The sequence below is a fragment of the Carcharhinus amblyrhynchos genome, chromosome 13 (assembly GCF_965287045.1).
Source record: "Carcharhinus amblyrhynchos chromosome 13, sCarAmb.v2.hapA, whole genome shotgun sequence".
NCBI lineage: Eukaryota > Metazoa > Chordata > Chondrichthyes > Carcharhiniformes > Carcharhinidae > Carcharhinus > Carcharhinus amblyrhynchos.
Genome location: NC_137336.1, coordinates 76085685 through 76106850, shown reverse-complemented (window position 1 = coordinate 76106850; position 21166 = coordinate 76085685).

The window sequence follows — 21166 nt, the reverse complement described above, 5'->3', positions numbered from 1 at the left end:
GCACTCCCTCAGCACTGACCCTCTGACAGTGCGGCACTCACTCAGCACTGACCCTCTGACAGTGCGGCGCTCCCTCAGCACTGACCCTCTGACAGTGCGGCACTCCCTCAGCACTGACCCTCTGGCAGTGCAGCACTCCCTCAGCACTGACCCTCTGGCAGTGCAGCACTCCCTCAGCACTGACCCTCTGACCGTACGGCACTCCCTCGGCACTGACCCTCTGACAGTGCGGCACTCCCTCGGCACTGACCCTCTGACAGTGCGGCACTCCCTCAGCACTGACCCTCTGGCAGTGCGGCACTCCCTCGGCACTGACTCTGTGGCAGTGCGGCACTCCCTCGGCACTGACCCTCTGGCAGTGCGGCACTCCCTCGGCACTGACCCTCTGGCAGTGCAGCACTCCCTCAGCACTGACCCTCTGACCGTACGGCACTCCCTCGGCACTGACCCTCTGACAGTGCGGCACTCCCTCGGCACTGACCCTCTGACAGTGCGGCACTCCCTCAGCACTGACCCTCTGGCAGTGCGGCACTCCCTCGGCACTGACTCTCTGGCAGTGCGGCACTCCCTCGGCACTGACTCTCTGGCAGTACGGCACTCCCTCGGCACTGACCCTCTGACAGTGCGGCACTCCCTCAGCACTGACCCTCTGACAGTGCGGCACTCGCTCGGCACTGACCCTCTGACAGTTCGGCGCTCCCTCAGCACTGACCCTCTGACAGTGCGGCACTCCCTCAGCACTGACCCTCTGACAGTGCAGCACTCCCTCGGCACTGACCCTCTGACAGTGCGGCGCTCCCTCAGCACTGACCCTCTGACAGTGCGGCACTCCCTCAGCACTGACCCTCTGACAGTGCGGCACTCGCTCGGCACTGACCCTCTGACAGTGCGGCACTCGCTCGGCACTGACCCTCTGACAGTGCGGCGCTCCCTCAGCACTGACCCTCTGACAGTGCGGCACTCCCTCGGCACTGACCCTCTGACAGTGCGGCACTCCCTCGGCACTGACCCTCTGGCAGTGCGGCACTCCCTCAGTACTGACCCTCTGACAGTGCAGCATTCCCTCAGCACTGACCCTCTGACCGTACGGCACTCCCTCGGCACTGACCCTCTGACAGTGCGGCACTCCCTCGGCACTGACCCTCTGACAGTGCGGCAATCCCTCGGAACTGACCCTCTGACAGTGCGGCACTCCCTCGGCACTGACCCTCTGACAGTGCGGCACTCCCTCGGCACTGACCCTCTGGCAGTGCGGGACTCCCTCGGCACTGACCCTCTGACAGTGCGGCACTCCCTCAGCACTGACCCTCTGACAGTGCGGCACTCCCTCAGCACTGACCCTCTGACAGTGCGGCACTCCCTCAGCACTGACCCTCTGACAGTGCGTCACTCCCTCAGCACTGACCCTCTGACAGTGCGGCACTCCCTCAGCACTGACCCTCTGACAGTGCGGCACTCCCTCAGCACTGACCCTCTGACAGTGCGGCACTCCCTCAGCACTGACCCTCTGACAGTGCGGCACTCCCTCAGCACTGACCCTCTGAGAGTGCGGCACTCCCTCAGCACTGACCCTCTGACAGTGCGGCACTCCCTCAGTACTGACCCTCTGACAGTGCGGCACTCCCTCAGTACTGACCCTCTGACAGTGCGGCACTCCCTCAGCACTGACCCTCTGACAGTGCGGCGCTCCCTCAGCACTGACCCTCTGACAGTGCGGCACTCCCTCAGTACTGACCCTCTGACGGTGCGGCGCTCCCTCAGTACTGACCCTATGACAGTGCGGCACTCCCTCAGTACTGACCCTCTGACAGTGTGGCACTCCCTCAGCACTGACCCTCTGACAGTGCGGCACTCCCTCGGCACTGACCCTCTGACAGTGCGGCACTCACTCAGCACTGACCCTCTGACAGTGCGGCACTCCCTCAGTACTGACCCTCTGACAGTGCGGCGCTCCCTCAGCACTGACCCTCTGACAGTGCGGCACTCCCTCAGCACTGACCCTCTGACAGTGCGGCACTCCCTCGGCACTGACCCTCTGACAGTGCGGCACTCACTCAGCACTGACCCTCTGACAGTGCGGCGCTCCCTCAGCACTGACCCTCTGACAGTGCGGCGCTCCCTCAGCACTGACCCTCTGACAGTGCGGCACTCCCTCGGCACTGAACCTCTGACAGTCCGGCACTCACTCAGCACTGACCCTCTGACAGTGCGGCACTCACTCAGCACTGACCCTCTGACAGTGCGGCACTCCCTCAGCACTGACCCTCTGACAGTGCGGCACTCCCTCAGTACTGACCATCTGACAGTGGGGCACTCCCTCAGCACTGACCCTCTGACAGTGCGGCACTCCCTCAGTACTGACCCTCTGACAGTGCGGCGCTCCCTCAGCACTGACCCTCTGACAGTGCGGCACTCCCTCAGTACTGACCCTCTGACAGTGCGGCACTCCCTCAGTACTGACCATCTGACAGTGGGGCACTCCCTCAGCACTGACCCTCTGACAGTGCGGCACTCCCTCAGCACTGACCCTCTGACAGTGCGGCACTCCCTCAGCACTGACCCTCTGACAGTGCGGCATTCCCTCAGCACTGACCCTCTGACAGTGCAGCACTCCCTCAGCACTGACCCTTTGACAGTGCGGCATTCCCTCAGCACTGACCCTCTGACAGTGCGGCACTCCCTCAGTACTGACCCTCTGACAGTGCGGCACTCCCTCAGTACTGACCATCTGACAGTGGGGCACTCCCTCAGCACTGACCCTCTGACAGTGCGGCAGTCCCTCAGCACTGACCCTCTGACAGTGCGGCACTCCCTCAGCACTGACCCTCTGACAGTGCGGCATTCCCTCAGCACTGACCCTCTGACAGTGCAGCACTCCCTCAGCACTGACCCTTTGACAGTGGGGCACTCCCTCAGCACTGACCCTCTGACAGTGCGGCACTCCCTCAGCACTGACCCTCTGACAGTGCGGCACTCCCTCAGCACTGACCCTCTGACAGTGCGGCACTCCCTCAGCACTGACCCTCTGACAGTGCGGCACTCCCTCAGCACTGACCCTCTGACAGTGCGGCACTCCCTCAGCACTGACCCTCTGACAGTGCGGCACTCCCTCAGCACTGACCTTCTGACAGTGCGGCACTCCCTCAGCACTGACCCTCTGACAGTGAGGGATTCCCTCAGCACTGACCCTCTGAGTGCGTGCCACTCCCTCAGCACTGATATTCAGATAGTGCAGAATTTCTCAGCACTGACCCTTTAACAGTGCAGCACTCCCTCAGTACTGACCCTCTGACAGTACAGCACTCTATCAGCAGTGACCCTCTGACAAAGCACTCGCTCAATACTGACCCTCTCACAGTGCTGAGTGAGCGCTGCACTGTCAGAGGGTCAGTGCTGAGGGAGTGCCGCACTGTCAGAGGGTCAGTGCTGAGGGAGTGCCGCACTGTCAGAGGGTCAGTGCTGAGGGAGTTCCGCACTGTCAGAGGGTCAGTGCTGAGGGAGCGCCGCACTGTCAGAGGGTCAGTGCTGAGGGACTGCCGCACTGTCAGAGGGTCAGTGCTGACAGAGTGCTGCACTGTCAGAGGGTCAGTACTGAGGGAATGCCGCACTGTCAGAGGGTCAGTGCTGAGGGAGTGCCGCACTGTCAGAGGGTCAGTACTGAGGGGATGCCACACTGTCGGAGTGTCAGTCCTGAGGCTGTGCTGCACTGTCAGAGGGTCAGTGCTGAGGGAGTGCCGCACTGTCAGAGGGTCAGTACTGAGGGAGTGCCGCACTGTCAGAGGGTCAGTGCTGACAGAGTGCTGCACTGTCAGAGGGTCAGTACTGAGGGAGTGCCGCACTGTCAGAGGGTCAGTGCTGAGGGAGTGCCGCACTGTCAGAGGGTCAGTACTGAGGGGATGCCACACTGTCGGAGTGTCAGTCCTGAGGCTGTGCTGCACTGTCAGAGGGTCAGTGCTGAGGGAGTGCCGCACTGTCAAAGAGTCAGTACTGAGGGGATGCCACACTGTCGGAGTGTCAGTCCTGAGGCTGTGCTCCACTGTCAGAGAATCAGTACTGAGGGAGTGCCGCACTGTCAAAGAGTCAGTACTGAGGGGATGCCACACTGTCGGAGTGTCAGTCCTGAGGCTGTGCTCCACTGTCAGAGAATCAGTACTGAGGGGTGCCACACTGCCGGAGTGTCAGTCCTGAGGGAGTGCCGCACTGTCAGAGAGTCAGTACTGAGGGGTGCCACACTGCCGGAGTGTCGGTCCTGAGGGAGTGCCGCACTGTCAGAGAGTCAGTACTGAGGGGTGCCACATTGTCGGAGTGTCAGTCCTGAGGCTGTGCTGCACTGTCAGAGAGTCAGTATTGAAAGATTGCTGCACTATCAGAAGGTCAGATCAGAGAGTGCTGCGCTCTCGGTTGTCAGTACAGTGGGATAATGCACTGTCTGATTGAACGTACCCAGGGACTGCTCCACTATCAGAGGGTCAGCACAGAAGAGCGCTACACTCGGAGGGTTGGAACAATTGTTGTACTGTCAAAGCGTCAGTATTGAGGGACTGCTGCAGTCTCAGAGGATCAGTACTGAGCTAGCGCTGTTAGCAGCAGTCTCTCATACTGAAATATGAGCTAGCGCTGTGTTGTTGTATTGCCAGTTCTGACAGACTCCTGCACTGTCAGTGATTCAGTACTGACGGAGAACTGAAAGTGCACCACTCCCTCACAACTGAAACTCCGAAAGTGCAACAACCCCTCAGTAACGACATTCAGAAAGTGCTGCTCTCCCTCGGCACTGACCCTCTGACAGTGCGGCACTCCCTCAGCACTGACCCTCTGACAATGCGGCACTCCCTCAGCACTGACCCTCTGACAGTGCGGCACTCCCTCAGCACTGGCCCTCTGACAGTGCAGCACTCCCTCAGTACTGACCCTCTGACAGTGCGGCACTCCCTCAGCACTGACCCTCTGACAGTGCGGCACTCCCTCAGCACTGACCCTCTGACAGTGCAGCACTCCCTCAGCACTGACCCTCTGACAGTGCAGCACTCCCTCAGTACTGGCCCTCTGACAGTGCAGCACTCCCTCAGTACTGACCCTCTGACAGTGCGGCACTCCCTCAGCACTGAGCCTCTGACAGTGCGACACTCCTCAGCACTGACCCTCTGACAGTGCGGCACTCCCTCAGCACTGACCCTCTGACAGTGCGGCACTCCCTCAGCACTGACCCTCTGACAGTGCGGCACTCCCTCAGCACTGACCCTCTGACAGTGCGGCACTCCCTCAGCACTGACCCTCTGACAGTGCGGCACTCCCTCAGCACTGACCCTCTGACAGTGCGGCACTCCCTCAGCACTGACCCTCTGACAGTGCGGCACTCCCTCAGCACTGACCCTCTGACAATGTGGCTCTCCCTCAGCACTGACCCTCTGACAGTGCGGCACTCCCTCAGCACTGACCCTCTGACAGTGCGGCACTCGCTCAGTACTGACCCTCTGACAGTGCGGCGCTCCCTCAGCACTGACCCTCTGACAGTGCGGCGCTCCCTCAGTACTGACCCTCTGACAGTGCGGCACTCTCTCAGCACTGACCCTCTGACAGTGCGGCGCTCCCTCAGCACTGACCCTCTGACAGTGAGGCGCTCCCTCAGCACTGACCCTCTGACAGTGAGGCGCTCCCTCAGCACTGACCCTCTGACAGTGCAGCACTCCCTCAGCACTGACCCTCTGACAGTGCGGCGCTCCCTCAGCACTGACCCTCTGACAGTGCGGCACTCCCTCAGTACTGACCCTCTGACAGTGCGGCACTCCCTCAGTACTGACCCTCTGACAGTGCGGCACTCCCTCAGCACTGACCCTCTGACAGTGCGGCACTCCCTCAGTACTGAACCTCAGACATTTCAGCAATCTCTCACTCCTGTCAATATGACAGTGCAGTGCTACCTCGGTAGTGACCCTCAGACACAGCGGCCCTATTTCAGTAGTGAGCATCTGAGAGTGAAACAGAGAGAAATCCCACAACACCAGCTTAAAGTCCAACAAGTTTATTTGTAACAAATCCCACAAGCTTTCGGAAGAGGCTGTCCCTTCGTCAGGTGGCTGGGAGTTCTGATCACAAACAGGGCACAAAGACATCAACTCAATTTACATGCATAGTGATTGGAATGTGAGTCTTTACAGCTAATCAATTCTTAAAGGTTCAGACAATGTGAGTGTAAGAGAGCATTAAGCGCAGGTTAAAGAGATGTGTATTGTTTCCAGACAGGAAAGTTAGTGAGATTTTGCAAGTCCAGGCAAGTTCCGCACACGTGAGAACGGCCTCAACCGGGAACTTGGGTTCATGTCACACTATCTGTAACCCCCACAACTTCCCCACAACCAAACAATTTTCCAGTCACCCCAATGTGAACTGGAGGAACAGCATCTCATCTTCCCTTTCCGCATTTTATAGCCTTCGGGGCTCAACATTGAGTTAAAGAACTGCAGAGCCTGAACTTTCTCCACCATCTTCATCCAACTTCCATTTATTTTATTTCATTTCATTTCTTATTTTTATCATTTTATTTCTGTAGATTTAAATTTTCATTTCTTCCATTGTTTTATTTTGCCATTTTTAAAAATATCGCTTTGCAACTTATTCCACCCGTCCCCCCCACACAACCAAACAACCCCCACCCTCCCCACCTCCCAACTAAGGTAATCTATTTCATGACTCAATAGGGCAATCTGTTACATGTCTCAAGTTGTCCTTTGCCAATCTATGAACTCGCTTCTGCCATTTACACATTCTGATCTCTCAATGGCTGGTATTAGCACCCTTTCTAACCATGGTAACTACCACACACATCCCCTTTGCCTTTTTCCCTATATCCTTGACAATTAACCCACCCCCTACCCCCACCCCTCCCCCATTCCTCACCCTAACAGTATAAATCTTGTCCTATTTTGTTTTTCTTCAACTCTGCCAAAGGATCATCCAGACGTGAAACATCGGCTCGATTCTCTCACCACAAATGCTGTCAGACTGAGATTTTCCAGAATCTTGTTTCAGATTCCAGCATCTGCGGAATTTTTCTTTCACCTCGGATCAGCTGCCTGAGCTCGGGCCTGCAGGGCTAGGGTGGGAGAACCATTCTGGGCCATATATCATTGTGTCCACGTTCTGGGGCAACTCCAGAATTCATTCCAAAGGCAGTGATTGAGACAGTGCAACTTGTGAAGAGTTTGGGCTGGTCTATCCCAGGCTGATCTGCTTTGACTGCTGGCCACTCTCCAGTGATAGACTGTCCTTCTGTTATAACCACACAGTCTGTAAGAGAGAGAGACAGAGACAGAGAGAGAGACAGAGAGAGAGAGACAGAGAGAGAGACAGAGAGAGAGAGAGAGACAGAGAGAGAGACAGAGAGAGAGAGACAGAGAGAGAGACAGAGAGAGAGAGAGACAGAGAGAGAGAGACAGAGAGAGAGACAGAGAGAGAGAGAGACAGAGAGAGAGAGACAGAGAGAGAGACAGAGAGAGAGAGAGACAGAGAGAGAGAGACAGAGAGAGAGACAGAGAGAGAGAGAGACAGAGAGAGAGAGACAGAGAGAGAGAGAGAGAGACAGAGAGAGAGAGACAGAGAGAGAGAGAAAGAGAGACAGAGAGAGAGACAGAGAGAGAGAGAGAGACAGAGAGAGAGAGACAGAGAGAGAGAGACAGAGAGAGAGAGAAAGAGAGACAGAGAGAGAGACAGAGAGAGAGAGACAGAGAGAGAGACAGAGAGAGCGAGACAGAGACAGAGAGAAAGCCTGCACCAAAAATCTAAACTCAAATAACCAGTCACTCCCAGCAAACTGATGTCAAATCCATGTAACCCTGAAAAAGCGAATGCTTGTTGTTCCTCGTGCAAGGTGAATTATATTACTTTGTTCTGTAACGCTGTTTTGCTCTGTCATGAAATAACCAATCAAATAAAATGCCAATGAGTTGAAAATGTCTCTGCTTGTTTAGTCTCCGATTTCCTGGAAATCTTTGTTACAGTGCAGCAAGATACCATTCGGCCCATCGAGTCTGCACCAATCACAATCCCACCCGAGCACTATCCCCACAAACCCATGCATTTACACTAGCTATTCCCCCTGACACTAAAGGGCAATTTAGCATGGCCAACCCACCCAACCCACACATCTTTCAACTGTGCGAGTACACCAGAGCACCCGGAGGAAACCCACGCAGGCACGCTGAGAATGTGCAAGCTGCTCACAGACAGTAGTCCAAACTGGGAATTGAACCCGCTCCCTGGCACTGTAAGGCAGCAGCGCTAACCACTGTGCCACCCCATAAATGTTCATTCCCTGACCAGGAATCAAATCCGGGCCACAGCGGTGAGAGTGCCCTATCCTAACCATTAGACCATCAGGGAGAAAGGCAGGTTTTGCTGTCATCTCCCCTTCATGCACTCCCTGAGTTGGTCTAGACAATGAGACCCGCTTCTTGCCCTGTTCAGCCTGTATCTGACCATCCACTGAGCACCCATTGTCACCGAGCACTCACTGAGCTGTCAGGTGAACGTGTCCCAGGCACGGCTTCCCTTCCAGGATGAGCCCCTCAGCTCCTTTTTGCAGATGTATATTTATCAATACAGAGAGGGAGGCAGGGAGAAAAGAGAGACATAGAGAATATTATAAAGAGATATGTGTGTATGAGAGAGAGAAGGAAATGGCAATGTATGGGTGGGGTCATTGATAGGAGATGGAAACAACATAACGTCCTGCAGAAAACGATGAGAAGAAATTCTAGTAACAAGCGTTTTTTTTGCATCTGCAGAATTCCTCGTTTTCTCAAAATAGAAAGAAAGCAAAATTGTCACTCCTTGAGTGTGAGAGATGATCCGAGAGTTGAAACGGTGGACACGAATGAATGACTGCCACTGTGCATCCAGTCAGGTGGTGCTCTGACTCTGCTCTTCCCTCCTTTCAAACATGTCCTACACCTTCCTCTTATCCAATGGTATGCTTTTATTTCATGTTGGTACTGAAGGCCTGGTGATCAATATTCCATCTATCAACTGGACAAAATTAGGGAAGCTGCTTCTCGGGCACTGTCAGCTGTATTTTTTATTTATTAGCTGAATAAGTGGTGTAAATGGATATTTCACCACATTCTTGATCTGTTCTCTGAATTTGGACTGAGTTACACCATAAATAAATGTGTTTGTGCAGCAGCTCAAATTCCACAGCAACACCCCTACTTGTTGAAATATATATTCAGGGTCATTGTAAAACAGGGGATCTGCTCTTCGAATGGTATAATATAAACAATCTATTACAGTTAACAACCACAGAAATACGAAGCTGCCAGATATGGTGAAGAGTAAAATCATAGACTTCCTTCTGCTCTCCATCTCTGGGTCACTGTGATTCTCTCCCTTGCTCTGACCCACTAACCCTTTATGGACTTGACTGGCCACTAAAATGTGTCTGACTGTCAGAGCATCGAGCAACAGAATTAATGCAAATGGGAGCAAAGGTGTTAAAACTGTATTAAACCAATCAAATCCCACCCATGAGAGTCAGTATAGTAGCTTAACTTTGTGGTACAATACAACGGTACATTATCAATTATCATTCCAGGTTGATATACAAAATAGAAAGGGATGTTTTTTGAACAGAGCAGAAAGCAGGTTGTTGCTGGAACTGTTGATGCTGTTTTCTTGGTGCAATAATTTGTCCTCAGCTTCTGGCAACAAATGGCAACAAATCTATCAAAGGTGAACGCGACAGTAAACCAGACAGAGCAGTCTGTTGATGCCCGGCGCAGCACAGTTACGAAACTACAGACAGGTGTGATGTACAGGAAAGATATTGGGAAAAAATAAACGTTGATGTTCTTCAATAGAACATCAGTGACCAAGACGAGGAGATCCGCTATTGCCATGACAACCAGGTAACGTGTGGTGCAGGTGGAGAGGCCGTACTTCCCACGAGTCAGGATCCCAATCACCAATACATTAACTGGAACAGAGAGAGAAGGGAAACGAGACTGGCAGTTATGAATCAAACATTATCTGTGTCTGCTGCAGGTATTAGTAACCAGACTTGAGCAGCAAGAAGGAAAAGGTTTGAGGCAGGTAACTGTTGAAAATCTAATGAAAAGTCGGAACGCCGGTATGAAGTCACCTCCATCCATCCATCCACTGAAGCTTTAATTGAAGCAGTTCAGAGGGCAGACAGGGAACCTTTCCCATAGAATGTGCTGGCAATCTGAATTAAAAGGATGGATGTATTTGACTAAATCTGATTAAGCCTCCCCAAGTATGGACCCTCCCCAGCATCAGATTGAGACTTTCACCAAGTTTAAACCCTTGTACGGAGTACACCCTCCCCAGTCTACCACAATTCCATGTTCAGATCATCCCCAGGTTTGGTCACTCAGGGATTGAGCCTTCCCAGATTCAGATTGTCCTAAACATTGAGCCCATCCCAGGATCAGATTTGCAGCAATATCCAACTTTAAAGCTTCGTTCTTTACGTCTCCAGCAATGCACTCACGGGATCAGAATCTACGCTTTCCAGAAACAACAACAGTGGTAGAACCAACTAACGATTGACTAATTCCCAAATCACCCAGCAGACCGCTCAGTACCAAGACTGCAATTATCACCATGTTGCTCGGTGATTTCCCACGCTGATCATCTCCAGAAATGGATGAAATTCATTCATTTTATTGCCCGACGCTAACTGCCCTCGAGTCACATGTAGGTCAGACCAGGTAAGGAGGGCGAAACTCCTTACTTGTAGAACATTATTTCTGCAATAATCAATGCTGGTTTCATCGTTATCACCGGTGATTTCATTTCAATGTTTTATTGATTTTAAATTTCACCATCTGCCTTGGTGGGATTTGAACCTGGTTATTCCTCTGGGTCTCAGCATTACTAACTCAGTGAAAATGCCACTGTACCACAGCTAAAGCACGACAGCCATTGTAGACGATCCAATGGCCGAGAGCAGAGAGAGGGGAAGCGAGCACCAACCAACTGAGTTTTAAAAATATTGTCCATCAAACCCCACACCAATCACCACCGAATACTCTGACAAACAACTCCCCAGCTGAACTGCCAAATGACACAGTATCCCTGCCCAATGACGGTGGAAATTCCTCCAGTGCCCATCCTTTGCAAACACCCCACCCAGGCAACTGACATTCCTACCTTATCCCTGTCTTTTCAAACTGTCTGAACCATTGGACTTGACGGTTTAACAGTATGGAAAACCTTTACGAAAAGGAAGAAGGCGGCTCATTAGCATCGATTCATGCTCTCACCGACTGAATTCCATTTTCTCTCTCCATCCTTTATCCGCACTTTTTCTCCCTGATTTTCTCCACACTCTATCACTTCCCCTCCCATTCTCTCTTCCTTTTTACCATTTCCTCTCCTTTTTACTGCTGCCTTTCCCATAACCTCTCCATCCCCCTTTCCATTACACTGTCTCCATCTCTCTGCAATGCAGCTTCTGTCTCCATCTTCACTCCTGCAAGATCTAAATTCTGTCCCACTAGCTGTCAACCTCCCCTTCAGACTCTCCCACTTCCATTGTCTATTCTGCCTACTCACACCCCCTTTCTCTCCTTTTCTTTCCATTATCATTCTGCTGTACGTTTCCCACTCACTCGCACTCCTGCTCTTATTCCTCTTTCCTGAACTTTCTCCTCCACCCTTCACACGTTTTCACCCATTCCATGTTGCACATTCTCTCCTCTTACCTATTCTCTTTCCCACTGAACCCCCACCCCCACATTCTTCCATCCTATCCAGCTTTCGCTAACCCTCTCACTCTCTCTCGCACTCTCTCAATTTTCTCGTACCCTCCTGCTATCTCTCTCTCACACCCTCCGCCTCCCAGCCACTGTGCACCCACTACACTGGCCTTTTGCCCTCTCTCCCAGCCTCCCATACTTCATGTGACCATAACGTTCTCTCTTGCCCGCTACGTCCTCCTTTCCTACCCTGCTCTCACTCATGCTTCAACATCCATATCATTTCTGCCTGAAAGGAGAGACCCCGTTCTGTTTCAACAGTGATCCGTAATTCAACATTCCTGAGAAGGATAGCCCACCCTCTCCTTCAATACCCCATCAGAGTTTTAATCATTTGAATCAAGTCGGTAAAGTGCATTGACTACGGTAAGTTCTCCCTCAGTGAAGCCGAACAGTGGATTTTCAGAGTAACTATGTTGCGGTGTTACTGTCAGCCTACTTGTGACACTAAAAAACAAATTTAAATAGACTTAAACTTAACTTAAGGCACCTGTTGATCGCATGGATGCAAACATCTCCTCTCAAACCTCACCTCATAAGACAATAGAGCCATTCCTGCTATTAGTCTGGTAAACATTCTCTAAACTGATTCTAACATATTTATACTTTTCCTGAAATAAGGAGGCCAATACCTCACACTGTACTCCAAATAGAATCTCACAAATGCCCTGTGCTACTGATGCATTACAACTTGACTAGTCGCTTTTGTAAGAAGGTGATGCGCCTGTTTAGTAATCTTTTATGATTCAAGAACTCTGATAATGAGATCCTTCTGCACCATACAGTTTGCAATCTCTCATCATTTGAATCCTATGCTTTTTTATTCTTCCTGCCAAAATGGATGGTTTCACATTTCACCAAACGCTAATCCAACTGCCATATTATTGCAAACTAATTTAACTTATTTCTCTGCCTTTGTCTCCTCCTCAGGTCCTCTTCACAATTTACTGTCTTACTTATCCTTGTATCATGAATACTTTGGTGACCACGCCTTCGGTCTCTTCATTCAACTCGTTTATTTTTATTAATTTACTAAATGTCGCATTGCTGGCAAGGCCTGAATTTAATGTCCATTCTTATTTGCCATTCAGAAAGTGGTGGTGAGCTGCTTTCTTGAACCTCTGCAGTCCCAAGATCCACTCGCAGTGCTGTTAGAGGGGGTGTTCCAGTTGTTTTGACCTAATGATAGTGAAGGAACAGTGATATATTTACAAGTCAGGACGGTGAGACATTTGGGAGGGGAAGTTGCCCGTGGTGGTATTCCACTGTATCTGCTACTCCTGTCCTTTAGATGTTAGTAGTCGTGGGTTTGGAAAGTGCTATCTAAGAAGTCTCTGTGGGTTCCTGCAATCCATCTTGTAGATGGCACACGAGGTCCTTATTGTGCACCGGTGGTGGAGGGATGAATGTTTGTGGATCGGGTAGCAATGAGGTGAACTGCTTTGTTTTGATGGAATCGAGCTTCTTGAATGTTGTTGGAGCTGCACTCATCCAGACAGGTGGAGATTTTTCCATTTATATAAATTGTAGACGTTCGGGGCCACAGCATTGATCTCTGTGGCACATCCCTTGTTATATCCTGCCAACCAAAAAATACACAATAATGCAAACTCTCAGCTTCCTGTAAGCTTGTCAATGTTCAATCCCAGCCCAAATGTTACTCTCTGCACCATGAACTTTAATTTTCCACAATGACGTTTGATGGGGCAAATTTACAAATACTTTCAGGAAGTCGATTAAAGTTCATCCACTTTATTGTGCCCCTTTATCTATGTTTTGTTACTGGGTGAATAATCAAGAGAACGCTGACTTCGAATCTCTCCGGTGAAATTTGAAGTCTGGAATTAAAAAGCCGAATGAATCCATTGTCAATCATTGTGAAAAGCTAATGTCCTCTAAGTACCTGTCCTTCCCTGCTCTTTCAGTACATGTCCATACATGGTCTGGCCTAAAAGAGATTCACGATCCATAGCAATCTGGCTGAGTCTTACACTTCCTTCTGAAATGGCCGATTAAACCACAATCCCGGAATTCCAAACAGCACTGTGGGTACTATCTACCTCTCTGGTTCAAAAAAGGATCCCACCACTGCCATCCGACTGGCAATTCAGGATGGGCAATGAATGCTGGGCCTGCCAACAACGCCACATCCACATTGGATAAAGAGCAATTATGGATCGGCAACGCCCACATGCCATGAACAAATAAATTAATCATTTAAATTCTGAAATGAGGGGTTTCTTGTTTCCCCCCTTCTTGGGCTCAGACATATCACTGGTGTGACCCTCCACAGGATCGGACAGTCCCCCGATTGGAAGATGCCAACTTCGCCTCAGTGCTCGGAATGATCCCAATCACCAGCCCTTCCACACTGTGTTTCTTTTATTCATTTCGCGGGTGTGGGCGTCACTGGCCAGGCCAACGTTTATTGCCTCTAATTCATTGTCCTCAAAAAGGTATAAAAAGCCCAGGAGATTGTGCTCCCAAGTGACAATACTGTCAGTAGCCGACCAGAGAAGATTGCAATCGAACTGAAGAACAGACATGGGTGTTTCCTTCTTCCTTTCCATTGCTACACAGTGCTGTCTGGCAAGCTTCCTGGCATTTTGATATCCAATATTTCAACCAAAACCTCTTGCCCGATGGTGCACTGTTCATGGTGGTCTGTCCAATGATTGGTTGTGGATGAATATTCCATTAAGCCCTCCAACACTAGGACCCACCTCAGTCTGCTCTTGTCTTGTGGTTTATTCATTAACTGAATAACACACGTACCCGGGTATCTCACCGCACTCTTGACCTGCTGCCTGCATTTGCACTGAGTCACCACTTTTTTTTTTAATTCCTTCCTCGCATCACTGGCACTGCCACAATTAAATGTCCAGACACAATTGTCCTTTCGAAAATGATGGTGAGTTCCTTTCTTGCGCAGCTGCAATCCAGGGAGCGACTTCCAACCTCTGGTATTTGTTAAGTTCCCACAGCTGATGTTGCATGTGGTACTGTCACTATTCCTCAATGGTGGAGAGAGTGAATGTTTAAGGTGGTAAATAGGGTGAGAATCAAGTGAGGCTGCTTTGTCCTAGATGGTGGTGTGCATCTTGATTGTTGAGGTAGGTGCAGTCGTCCAGTGAAGTGGACAGTAATTCATGTCATTCTGAATCTGGCCCTTGAAGATAGTGCAAAGTCTTTGGTGAGTCAAGAAGTCAGTTCCTGGAAGCTCTGACCTGGTCTCTTAGCCACAGTATTTATATAGCTTGTCCTGTTCAGTTTGTGGTCAATGGTAGCAACTAAGACTTTGATATCCCAAACAGCACCAGTCAGTACTGGCCAGCAGCATCATAAATAATCTCAGAGGGAGTTGAGCTCAGTAGCAAGTCATAATTCAAACACCCCTTGAGTTGTAAATTTTTTTTTGAATCATTTATGTAAATCAATAAATGAGAGTGAAATAGAAAGCGACATACCAGGTTGAGTGGCGAACCATGAGACCAGCATCTAATTTAATTCGTCAGAAAGAAAACGTCTAGATATGAACAATTTCAATATCATAGTCACTTACCAGTAACACCGATGACAGCAAAAATCACACTGAAGTAATTATCGATAGTTTTGAATGTTTCAAGCATTTTCTGTGTGCTTTTTCTCAGCCAATGGTGGTGCAGACGTTCTCTCTATATTAACCTCTTCATTGGAAAGCCTTTCATTTATGCCATGTAGAATTATCTAGGGGACACTGAGGTATTTTAACCTCTGCGGGCTGCATTGGAAAGTTTTTCATTTATGCCATGTAGAATTATCTAGGGGACACTGAGGTTGCAACATTGATAAATTTATTTTGCTCTTAAATTGAAGCAAAGAGATTACCATATTGAGCTCTGTCCAATTTGTGACAGAATGTATTGATTGCTGAGATGGAACACAGATTTCCAAATAGTGGGAGATCCTAATGACACCTGGGCTTGGTTGGGATTGTAGCCGGCACAGACTGGATGGATCAGACCGTCTGCACTGCAGAGATTCTATGATAAGTAAGAAATATTCTGCCGGCAAAGGGCAGATCAGCTTCAGGCATGCCTGTAGCTTCCATGTTGTTGCAATGAGTTCCTTTTCTGTGATCATTCAGTGATTAAATTTCTAATGTTCAATAATCTCACTCAGACCCTTTCTGCTGCACAATGAGATGTGGCTGTCCTCTTTAAAAGTGGGCACATCTTTACGTTATTAAAGCACGATTATTGTAATTATAAAATGCAGAACACAATGAATAAGCCATCTGAAACTCATTCAAAAAGAAAACCCAAGACAGACATTACACTCAAATTAAGTTTTTTTAAAATATATTTCGAAAATATAAAATATTCATGTATAATCTAAGAAGTATTATAGGAACATTTCCGATCATTACCACAGCAAATTGACAGTATTACATTTCCCTGAGAACAAAATTTACATTGTGCACTGTCTGAGAACATTGCATATATTTCAAGACAGGTTCAAATTTATTTCTAAGACAGCCAGACCATAAGACGTCGCAGTGGAATTTGGCCACTCAGCCCAGCAAGTTTGCTCCACCATTCAATCATGGCTGATATTTTTCTCATCCCCCATTCTCCTGCCTTTTCCCCATAACCCTGATCCCCTTATTAATCAAGTACCTATCTCTGCCTTAAAGACACTCAATAACCTAGCCTCCATAGCATTCTGCGGCAAAGATTTTCACAGATTCCCCACTTTCTGGCTGAAGAAATTCCTCCTCATTTCTGTTTTAAAGGATTGTCCCTTTAGCCTGAGATTGTGCCCTCTGGTTCTAGTTTTTCCTACCAGGAGAAACATCCGTTCCATGTCCATTCTATCCAGGCATCACAGTACCCTGTAAGTTTCATTAAAATACCCCCTCATCCTTCTAAACTCCAAGAAGTACAGACCCAGAGTCCTCAAACGTTCCTCCTATGACAAGCTCTTTATTCCAGGGATCATTCTTGTGAAACTCCTGTGGACCCTTTTGAAGGCCAGCACATCCTTAGGTATGGGAAGCAAAACTGCTCACAATGCTCCAAATGGAGTCTGACCAGAACCTTATGCAGCCTCAGAAGTACATCACTGCTCTTGTATTCTAGCCATGAATGTTAACATTGCATTTGCCTTCCTAACTGCCAACTGAACCTGCACGTTAACCTCAAGAGAATCTTGAACAATGATCCCAAGTCACTTTGTGTTTCTGATTTCCTAAGCATTTTCCCAATTAGAAAATAGTCTGTGCCTCTATTTCTCCTTCCAAAGCGCATAACCTCACACTTTTCCACATTGTATTCCATCTGCCATTTCTTTGCCCGCTCTTCTCAACTGTCCAATTCCTTCTGTGACCTCCTGCTTTCTCAATACTCCCTGTCCCTCTACATGTCTTTGTACCATCTGCAAACTTAGCAACAGTGCCTTTTGTTCCTTCCTCCAAATTGTTAATGTATATTGTAAAGAGTTGTGTTCCCAGCACTGACCCCGGAGGCACACCACTAGTCACCAGCTGCCATCCTGAAAAAGATCCCTTTATCCCTATTCTTTGCCTTCTGTCAGTCGGCCAATCCTCTCTCCATGTCAGCATCTTCCTCTTAACACATGGGCACTTAACTTATTGAACAGTCTCCTATACGATCCCTTGTCAAAGGCCTCTGGAAATCTAAATAAATCATTCCCACTGGTTCTCCTCAAAGAACTCTGACAGATTTGTCAGACGTGGCTTCCCCTTGACGAAACCGTGCTGACTCAGCCGTACCTTATCACGCTCTTCCAAGTGAACCTGCGGTCTCATCTTTAATTATGGACACCAGAATCTTGCCAGTGACCGAAGTCAGGCGAACCCACCGATAATTTCCTGTCTGCTGCCTCCCTCCCTTCTTATGAAACTTTGTCCATTGGTCCAATTACACTTTGTGGTGCTTTAATAGAATTACACAAAGTTAGACATTATAGGCAGCCCAAGGGTTTCTTTCCGGTTACTAGCCCCTCAGTCTACATTGGCTGAAAAGTCTTACACTGTGGCCTTTCCCAATTTTGCCTTAATGGCAGCTGCCCCATGCTGGAGAGTGACGCTCAGCTCCTTATCCTGGACCAGTCTGCAATAAGAACATAAGAAATAGGAGCAGGAGTAGGCCATCTAGCCCTTCAAGCCTGCCCCGCCATTCAATAAGATCATGGCTGATCTGTCGCTGCTCAGTTCCACTTTCCCGCCCTCTCCCCATAACCCTTAATCCCCTCGCTTATCAAAAACCCATCAACCCGCGTCTTAAAAATATTTAGCGAGGCAGCCTCCACCTCTTCAACGGGCAGAGAATTCCAGAGATTCACCACCCTTTGAGTGAAGAAGTTCCTCCTCAACTCCGTTCTAAACCGCCCCCCCCTTTATCTTGAGGCTGTCCCCCCTAGTCCTGCTATCCTTTCTGAGCGGGAAGAGTCTCTCCACCTCTATCCTATCCATCCCATTCATCATCATATACGTCTCAATGAGATCTCCCCTCATTCTTCTAAACTCTAACGAGTACAAGCCTAATTTATTCAGCCTCTCCTCATAGCTCAACCCCCTCAACTCCGGCATCAGCCTAGTAAACCTCCTCTGCACTCCCTCCAAGGCCAAAATATCCTTGCGCAGGTGCGGCGCCCAAAACTGCACACAGTACTCCAGCTGCGGCCTCACCAATGCCCTATACAGCCGCAGCAAGACCTCCCTACTTTTATATTCAATCCCCCTCGCTATGAAGGCCAGCATCCCATTCGCCTTCCTGACCACCTGCTGCACCTGCAGGCTGGGTTTTTGCGACTCATGCACAAGGACCCCGAGGTCCCTCTGCACCGTCGCCTGCTGCAGTTTTTCGCCACGTAAGTAATAGTCCTTCCTACCATTCTTCCTACCAAAGTGGACCACCTCACACTTGCCAACATTAAATTCCATTTGCCATTTCCTGGCCCATTCGCCCAGCCTATCTAGATCCTTCTGCAGACTCTCCACACCCTCCGCACAATTTGCCGTTCCACCAATCTTGGTGTCATCAGCAAATTTCGACACCCTACACTCGGTTCCCTCCTCCAGATCATATACTCGGTGGAGAACGAGTACTGCGCTGGTCAACAAGTGTCGGACAGGCCAAAGGGCATTTGTCACCGAGTTGGTGAGAGTGCAGCAGCAGTTGGTATTTGTCTCAGTGTGCATACCTGGGAACAGCCCACTGAGCATAGAGTCCTGTGTCATAGAACTGCTTGGGATGAACCTCAGCAGAAACCTAATCTCTCTACAGACCGTCTTTGCAAAGGTACATTCCACAAGGAGGTGTGTGACCATCTCATCCACCACACCACCCCGACCCCCTCCAACCGCCCCACAGCTGCTTTGAGGGCAACGTCCGGTGTTGCTGAGACATAGAACATAGAACATTACAGCGCAGTACAGGCCCTTCGGCCCTCGATGTTGCACTGACCAGTAGAACCAATCTAATGTCCCTCTAACCTAAACTATTCCAATATTATCCATATGCCTATCCACTGACCATTTGAATGCCCTTAAAGTTGGCGAGTCCACAACTGCTGCAGGCAGGGCATTCCACACCCTTACTACCCTCTGAGTAAAGAACCTACCTCTGACATCCATCCTATATTTATCACCCCTCAATTTAAAGCTATGTCCCCTCGTGTTAGCCATCACCATCCAAGGGAAAAGGCTCTGATCATCTTGTACAAAGAACAAAGAACAGCACAGCAAAGGAAACAGGCCCTTCAGCCCTACAAGCCCATATTGCCCATTTTAACACACTCAGTGAGTGCCTTATTTGAGTCTCATGTCGCTCATAGACGTTTTTGTCTACCTCTAGTGGAACTCCACAATAAAGGGGGTGGAAATTTGGGGATATTGTATGTACGCCAGATTAAGGGAGATCCAATTAAAGGACAATTTATTGACGTCAATCAGCCTAAAAAACACGTTTTTGGGGTGTGGGAGGAAACTGGAGCACCTGGAGAAAACCCACGCAAGCACGGGGAGAATGTGCAAACTCCCACAGACATTGATCCAAGCCAGAGATCCGGCACGGGTCCCTGTAACTGTACAGCAGACAGTGATAGTCACTGAGCTGTCATGTTGCCTGTCAATTGGTCTAGAGTAAGTGTACACTAATGGATGTGAAGCACTAGGCAACTCTCGAAACACCATCCAAGAGCAACCCTCACACGACCCACCGCGTGGATGCCCCTTGGTGACCAACGGGTGGACTGAATCACCTGTGGATGTAAAAGGAGACATCAATAATCATAAACAGACATACAACAGGCTATACAGACAGTGATGGAAGATCCCCAATAGCTCCAACGTAAGTGACAAGGTGAGCTTTGAAATTTGTTGGACGACTGATAGGAATCTATTCATTCCCAGGAACGTCATGAGGCTCTTGATCTTCAACTAAAACATTCGTTTGTATCCCTCCATTTCCAGTCTGCTCCTGTGACTATCCAGACAAGTCTTAAACAACCCTACATTGTCTGCCTCCACCACCCTACTTGGCAGCGCATTCCAGGCCCCCAACACCCTCTGTGTAAAAAAATGTCCCTCTGACATCTGAGTTATACCTCACCTCTCTCACCTTGAGCCCGTGACCCCTCGTGATCTTCGCCTCCAACCTGGGAAAAAGCTTCCCACTGTTCATTCAATCTATACCCTTCATAATCTTATACACCTCTATTTCAGGACAGGCTAAAGCAGAAGTCAACTGTTAATTATTACAAATAGATCACTTTTCCCAGTTTGGCATCAATCCTTTCTTCAGCGATTTCTCCCCTCTTTTCCCACTCCAGCAACCTTTAAATGTCCTGGGGGGAAAGACATTGTGGCACACACATAACGATCTGAGCTTGTGGTGACTATTGTTGTGAAGGGGAGGTTGACCTCCTCTCTGAGAACTAACATGCAACCACTCAAAGAGAAGTAACTTCCTTTACAAACCATTGAAGACTATGTGAGAAGGGGTAATATCTCCTTCAGCAACTTTTAGTGGTAAAATCAATAACTTCCTGAGATTCCTTTCAGAAAAACAAGAAGTAACATTTTATTTTTCTAACTAATAGTAAACAGGTTAACTAAACAAATAAAAATACCAAATAAACACTATTCTAATGGAATGCTGTTTAGATAAATGCAACATATTAATTAACCAAAAGAAATAAAATTTTAGTCAATCAAATTCCAATCAAGTTTATCATCTTCTCAGACCTTCTTCCTTTACTGATTTTCTTCTGTCTTCTATTGATATCTTTACAATTGAGATGAGGCTTTCTTTTGAGACATACATGTGGCTGGTATGCTGTTAGCGACAGTTGCTGTCTGCGTCTCTCTCACAAGCTGTGATTGT